Source organism: Ranitomeya imitator, chromosome 4, assembly GCF_032444005.1.
Source record: "Ranitomeya imitator isolate aRanImi1 chromosome 4, aRanImi1.pri, whole genome shotgun sequence".
In the NCBI taxonomy this organism is placed as follows: Eukaryota; Metazoa; Chordata; class Amphibia; order Anura; family Dendrobatidae; genus Ranitomeya; species Ranitomeya imitator.
Genome location: NC_091285.1, coordinates 725,308,531 through 725,315,656, shown reverse-complemented (window position 1 = coordinate 725,315,656; position 7,126 = coordinate 725,308,531).

Here is a 7,126-nt window from a genome sequence, read left to right as displayed (position 1 = left end):
GAATAGGACACCGCAAAGGCTCCAAGAAAAATCCACAACGTTTAGCATAATCCAAATCCATCAGATTCAGGGCAGCGCCTGAATCCACAAACGCCATGACAGAATACGATGACAAAGAGCACATTAAGGTAATGGACAAAAGGAATTTGGACTGTACAGTACCAATAACGGCAGAGCTATCGAACCGCCTAGTGCGTTTAGGACAATTAGAAATAGCATGAGTAGAATCACCACAATAGAAACACAGTCTGTTCAGACGTCTGTATTCTTGCCGTTCTACTTTAGTCATAGTCCTGTCGCACTGCATAGGCTCAGGTTTACTCTCAGACAATACCGCCAGATGGTGCACAGATTTACGCTCGCGCAAGCGACGACCGATCTGAATGGCCAAGGACATGGACTCATTCAAACCAGCAGGCATAGGAAATCCCACCATTACATCCTTAAGAGCTTCAGAGAGACCCTTTCTGAACAAAGCCGCTAGTGCAGATTCATTCCACAGAGTGAGTACTGACCACTTTCTAAATTTCTGACAATATACTTCTATATCATCCTGACCCTGGCATAAAGCCAGCAGATTTTTCTCAGCCTGATCCACTGAATTAGGCTCATCGTAAAGCAATCCGAGCGCCAGGAAAAACGCATCAACATTACTCAATGCAGGGTCTCCTGGCGCAAGAGAAAACACCCAGTCCTGTGGGTCGCCGCGCAAAAAAGAAATAATAATCAAAACCTGTTGAATAGGATTACCAGAAGAATGAGGTTTCAAGGCCAAAAATAGCTTACAATTATTTCTGAAGCTCAGGAACTTAGTTCTGTCACCAAAAAACAAATCAGGAATCGGAATTCTTGGTTCTAGCATCGATTTCTGATCAATAGTATCTTGAATCTTTTGTACATTTACAACGAGGTTATCCATTGAGGAGCACAGAGCCTGAATATCCATGTCCACAGCTGTGTCCTGAAGCACTCTAATGTCTAGGGGAAAAAAATGACTGAAGACAGAGCTAAGAAAAAAAAATGATGTCAGGATTTCTTTTTTCCCTCTATTGGGAATCATTGGTGCGGCTCCTTGTACTGTTATGGCTGGCAATCAGGCAACACAGCGTGCAGTAATCAGCGCACATACAGTGATCTGGCAATAACCAAAAACAATAGGACGAGCTCTGAGACGTGGAATCTCTGTAGACTGCAGTACCTGATCTATCCTCACACAACTGGAAGCAGCAGTGGATTGCGCCTATCAACTACCTATGCAACTCGGCACTGCCTGAGGAGCTGACTAGCCTGAAGATAGAAATACAAGCCTGACTTACCTCAGAGAAATCCCCCAAAGGAATAGGCAGCCCCCCACATATAATGACTGTTAGCAAGATGAAAAGACAAACATAGGAATGAAATAGATTCAGCAAAGTGAGGCCCGATATTCTAGACAGAGCGAGGATAGCAAAGAGGACTATGCAGTCTACAAAAAACCCTAAAACGAAAACCACGCAAAGGGGCAAAAAGACCCACCGTGCCGAACTAACAGCACGGCGGTGCACCCCTTTGCTTCTCAGAGCTACCAGCAAAAGTTAATAGCAAGCTGGACAGAAAAAACAGAAAACAAACTAGAAGCACTTATCTAGCAGAGCAGCAGGCCCAAGGAAAGATGCAGTAGCTCAGATCCAACACTGGGACATTGACAAGGAGCAAGGAAGACAGACTCAGGTGGAGCTAAATAGCAAGGCAGCCAACGATTTCACCAAAACACCTGAGGGAGGAAGCCCAGAGACTGCAATACCACTTGTGACCACAGAAGTGAACTCAGCCACAGAATTCACAACAGAAACCCTCCTGGGTGTGTTCGGCTTCAGGACTGAGCCGGATGAACTGGACACTTGTTTTCCTTTGCCTGAACCAAAGGCTATTTTGCTTTCTGTTGTTTTGCCACATGGTTTATGAAGCAATAAACCCAGTGAACTTTAAAGGAACACGTCTCCTGAGTGTCAGCCGTCGCAGCTGAGTGAGTGAAATCGCTACAGCCTACAAAATGGGTATGGGGTGTAGAGAGATGGTGTGTTCCACTCCAAGGTGTTCCCAAGGTTTCCTCTCCATTGCTTCGATCTTCATGCTCTCGTTTAGTAGTTGTTGGAAACTACGCTGCATTAGGCCTACAAATTGGGTATGGGGTGTAGAGAGATGGTGTGTTGCACTCCAAGGTGTTCCTCAGGTTTCCTCGCCATTGCTTAGATCTTAATGCTCTCGTTTAGTAGTTGTTGGAAACTACACTGCATTAGGCCTACAAATTGGGTATGGGGTGTAGAGACGGTGTGTTCTACTCCAAGGTGTTCTCCAGGTTGCCTTTCCTGAGCTTCTATCTTCAGGCTCTCGTTTAGTAGTTGTTGGAAACTACACTGCATTAGGCCTCAAAATTGGGTATGGGGTGTAGAGATGGTGTGTTCCACTCCAAGGTGTTCTCCAGGTTGCCTTTCCTGAGCTTCTATCTTCAGGCTCTTGTTAAATAGTGGTTAAATGCAACAACTGCATTTGGCGTACTGGTTGGTTTGGGGCCTACTAACAGTGTCTGCCGCTTCTTGCTGTTCTCCTGGTTTCCTGTCCTGAAATTCCATTTTCAGGCTCTTGTTAAGTAGTTGTTAATGTTAGACTGCATTTGGCCTACTAGTTGGGTTGGGGCCTACTATCGGTGTCTGCCACTCCTTGCTGTTCTCCTACAGTGAACAAAGCTGTGCCGCCTGTTTACTACGGTTGCCAATTTTGAACTGCATTTCGACTACTTACTGATTTGTAAAAAAGAAAGTAAAAAGCACTGGCGCTCCCGATAGTCCCTAGTGGGGAAACAAAATTGCTGAATGTAGCGTGCTGCTGGTGATTGTGACAGGTTCTGTGTAGACCTGTAAAGTATATAAAATGAAAAAGAGTGGTATTCACCTGCGCTGTCTACAAAAACGAACAATAAAATGAAAAATAGATGAATAAATGAATAAGAGAGCACTTACTTAATGAGTAATCATTGGTTATGCAGTGGATGTTGCAATGGGTCCTTAAAGTACTACCAGAATCTTAGGGGAATGAGGAGAGAAAAAAAAAAAAAGGGGGTAAATGTTTGTATTGGTGAATATAGTGAGACTAAATAGATTTATAATATATACTCACTCAGATATTAAATGGAAATGTGCAATGAAGAGACGTGATCCCTGTGTATCTGCAATTGATGCGGGTATTGTGATGACCACGGTTGCTTAATCTTCAGAGGTTTATAGTAGATGCCCCTGCTTAGATAAATGTACAACCTTTATAGGTAATGGTGGTTTTAAATAAATGTGGTCTAGTTTTCCCAGTACACAATAAACTTACTGCTGGTGGGAGTAGCACAGGATTCCGTTAGGTTAAGGTAGTAAGATGACCATCAGATGCTGGCTGACAAGGATTACTGTGATTAGAATTGATTGCCCATATGTTGAGATGAGGAGAAATGCTCCCCTAGTATGTTGGAGCACTAATATGCCGGATGCAGCGCTGAGGTAGCGGGTTAACCCTGATGAAGAGGGCCTGAGCCCTTGAAATGCATTGGTTTGCTGACTAGCTATACTAGCACACCTGTCCTCTTTAGCCCCGTAGCGTGGTGACGTCACCAGCAGCTCTGCCCACCCTCTTCGACCGCTACCTCAGCGCTGCATCCGGCCGGGGCACGCAAGGTTTCGCGGTCGCACGGCTTCTGCCGCCACTCTCTCCTTAACCCACCGCTCTGTCATAGTGGTACACCTAGCGGTGGCTCAGACTTTCCGGAACCGCTTCCCTCCGCACTCAGCAACACAGTGAGTATAGCATATTTTATGTGCACATAGCAATTGTGGCATATTAGTGCTCCAACATACTAGGGGAGCATTTCTCCTCATCTCAACATATGGGCAATCAATTCTAATCACAGTAATCCTTGTCAGCCAGTATCTGACGGTCATCTTACTACCTTAACCTAACGGAATCCTGTGCTACTCCCACCAGCAGTAAGTTTATTGTGTACTGGGAAAACTAGACCACATTTATTTAAAACCACCATTACCTATAAAGGTTGTACATTTATCTAAGCAGGGGCATCTACTATAAACCTCTGGAGATTAAGCAACCGTGGTCATCACAATACCCGCATCAATTGCAGATACACAGGGATCACGTCTCTTCATTGCACATTTCCATTTAATATCTGAGTGAGTATATATTATAAATCTATTTAGTCTCACTATATTCACCAATACAAACATTTACCCCCTTTTTTTTTTTTTCTCTCCTCATTCCCCTAAGATTCTGGTAGTACTTTAAGGACCCATTGCAACATCCACTGCATAACCAATGATTACTCATTAAGTAAGTGCTCTCTTATTCATTTATTCATCTATTTTTCATTTTATTGTTCGTTTTTGTAGACAGCGCAGGTGAATACCACTCTTTTTTATTTTACTTACTGATTTGGGCCTACTCTCTGTGTCAGCCTCTCATTCCAGTTGTCCTCCACTGCAATGCCCTCTGGTTAGTCCTGTGTTACCAATTTTGAACTGCATTTAGCCCACTTTATTCTTTGGGCCTATATCTGTGTTTCCTCCTCATCCTGCCCATTGCCCAGCCAGTGATAGATGAGTCTGCTGGTACATTGACCCATAACGCAAAATTCCCCGTGCACGCTACACAGCAAGATTGTGACCCTGCTGAAAGTCAGGTTCCTCTTCCCGCATACCATACCACCTTACACGGGGACAAAGAGGAAGGTGCAGATGAAAGTGCAGGTTCCTTCATCAGGTGGGGGGAGGAATACTAGTTGGCGACGTCACTGGCACAGGGCCTCTCATAGTATGCAAAAGTGTTGCTGCCGGTGGGAGGCGCCCCCGCCGTGCAAACACACCGCTGTACTTTGAGGGGCCCTGTGCCAGTGCCAATGCCAACTAGTGGGCCCCCCCTGCTTGCTCAGGATCACAGCACTTGCAAAGTTTAAATACTTACCTCTCCCTGCTCCACTGCCGTGACGTGTTCCAGATTTCCTGGGCCCACTAATTACTTGAACCAGCCCTACCCCCCACAACTGGATGGATCTGGATAAGTTGGAAACTTGGGCTGAAAGGTGGCAGATGAGGTTTAACAATGATAAATGTAAGGTTATACACATGGGAAGAAGGAATCAATATCACCATTACACACTGAACGGGAAACCACTGGGTAAATCTGACAGGGAGAAGGACTTGGGGATCCTAGTTAATGATAAACTTACCTGGAGCAGCCAGTGCCAGGCAGCAGCTGCCAAGGCAAACAGGATCATGGGGTGCATTAAAAGAGGTCTGGATACACATGATGAGAGCATTATACTGCCTCTGTACAAATCCCTAGTAAGACCGCACATGGAGTACTGTGTCCAGTTTTGGGCACCGGTGCTCAGGAAGGATATAATGGAACTAGAGAGAGTACAAAGGAGGGCAACAAAATTAATAAAGGGGATGGGAGAACTACAATAGTAACATAGTAACATAGTAACATAGTTAGTAAGGCCGAAAAAAGACATTTGTCCATCCAGTTCAGCCTATATTCCATCATAATAAATACCCAGATCTACGTCCTTCTACAGAACCTAATAATTGTATGATACAATATTGTTCTGCTCCAGGAAGACATCCAGGCCTCTCTTGAACCCCTCGACTGAGTTCGCCATCACCACCTCCTCAGGCAAGCAATTCCAGATTCTCACTGCCCTAACAGTAAAGAATCCTCTTCTATGTTGGTGGAAAAACCTTCTCTCCTCCAGACGCAAAGAATGCCCCCTTGTGCCCGTCACCTTCCTTGGTATAAACAGATCCTCAGCGAGATATTTGTATTGTCCCCTTATATACTTATACATGGTTATTAGATCGCCCCTCAGTCGTCTTTTTTCTAGACTAAATAATCCTAATTTCGCTAATCTATCTGGGTATTGTAGTTCTCCCATCCCCTTTATTAATTTTGTTGCCCTCCTTTGTACTCTCTCTAGTTCCATTATATCCTTCCTGAGCACCGGTGCCCAAAACTGGACACAGTACTCCATGTGCGGTCTAACTAGGGATTTGTACAGAGGCAGTATAATGCTCTCATCATGTGTATCCAGACCTCTTTTAATGCACCCCATGATCCTGTTTGCCTTGGCAGCTGCTGCCTGGCACTGGCTGCTCCAGGTAAGTTTATCATTAACTAGGATCCCCAATTCATTATTTCTGACACCTGACTTGATGAGTGTAGATCTGCTTTGTATTATACCTCCATCATCTCTTCAGTCTACGTCCAATAGATACTGCAGAACAGAATCTGGACGTAATGACGTCAACTACCTTTCCACTGACAGCATAAGTGGTTTTTACAGGAAATGTATAGGAGAATCGGTCAAGATAGCAAAACACTAATTTTATTAACAAAAAATATTATTAAAATTTAAAACATAACTGGTACAGAAATTTTACACAATATTGTCTTGCCATGCCACACGTCCAATATCTGAATCAAAATAGGCAGCAAATTGGTTCCACATATGGCCAACTTCAACAGTAGACCGCAGCGGGTGATGGTGGTAATCTGGCAATGGGTTTGCAACTGGTTCATCCAGTTCAATGTTGGGTCGCTCCTTAGCCATTATGTAATTGTGGAGAACCACACAGGCTTTGACCACCTCATCGACTGTCTCCATTTTTAGTTTAATGGCTGTCGCAAGAATGCGCCATTTTGAGACTAGAATCCCAAAGGTACACTCCACTGTTCTTCGGGCCCTGGTCAGTCTGTACTTATAAATCCTTTTAGTGTGGTTCAAGTCCCGACTGGAATATGGCTTCAGTAGGTTTTCACACATCTGAAAGGCCTCATCCCCAACCATAACAAATGGCATCGGTGGACCTTGAGTGTTGGGGAGGGGTCATGGCCGTGGAAAATAAAATTTCTTCCATACACACATCGGCCCATATCCGAGTTATTATCTGTGAGTTATTCCCATAGCCAAAAGCTCCAATGTCCACGGTGATGAAGCGACAGTCAGCATCTGCTATTGCCATGAGCACAACTGAAAAATATTTTTTGTAGTTGAAGTACTCCGATTCCATAAAGGAAAATACAAATAATACAT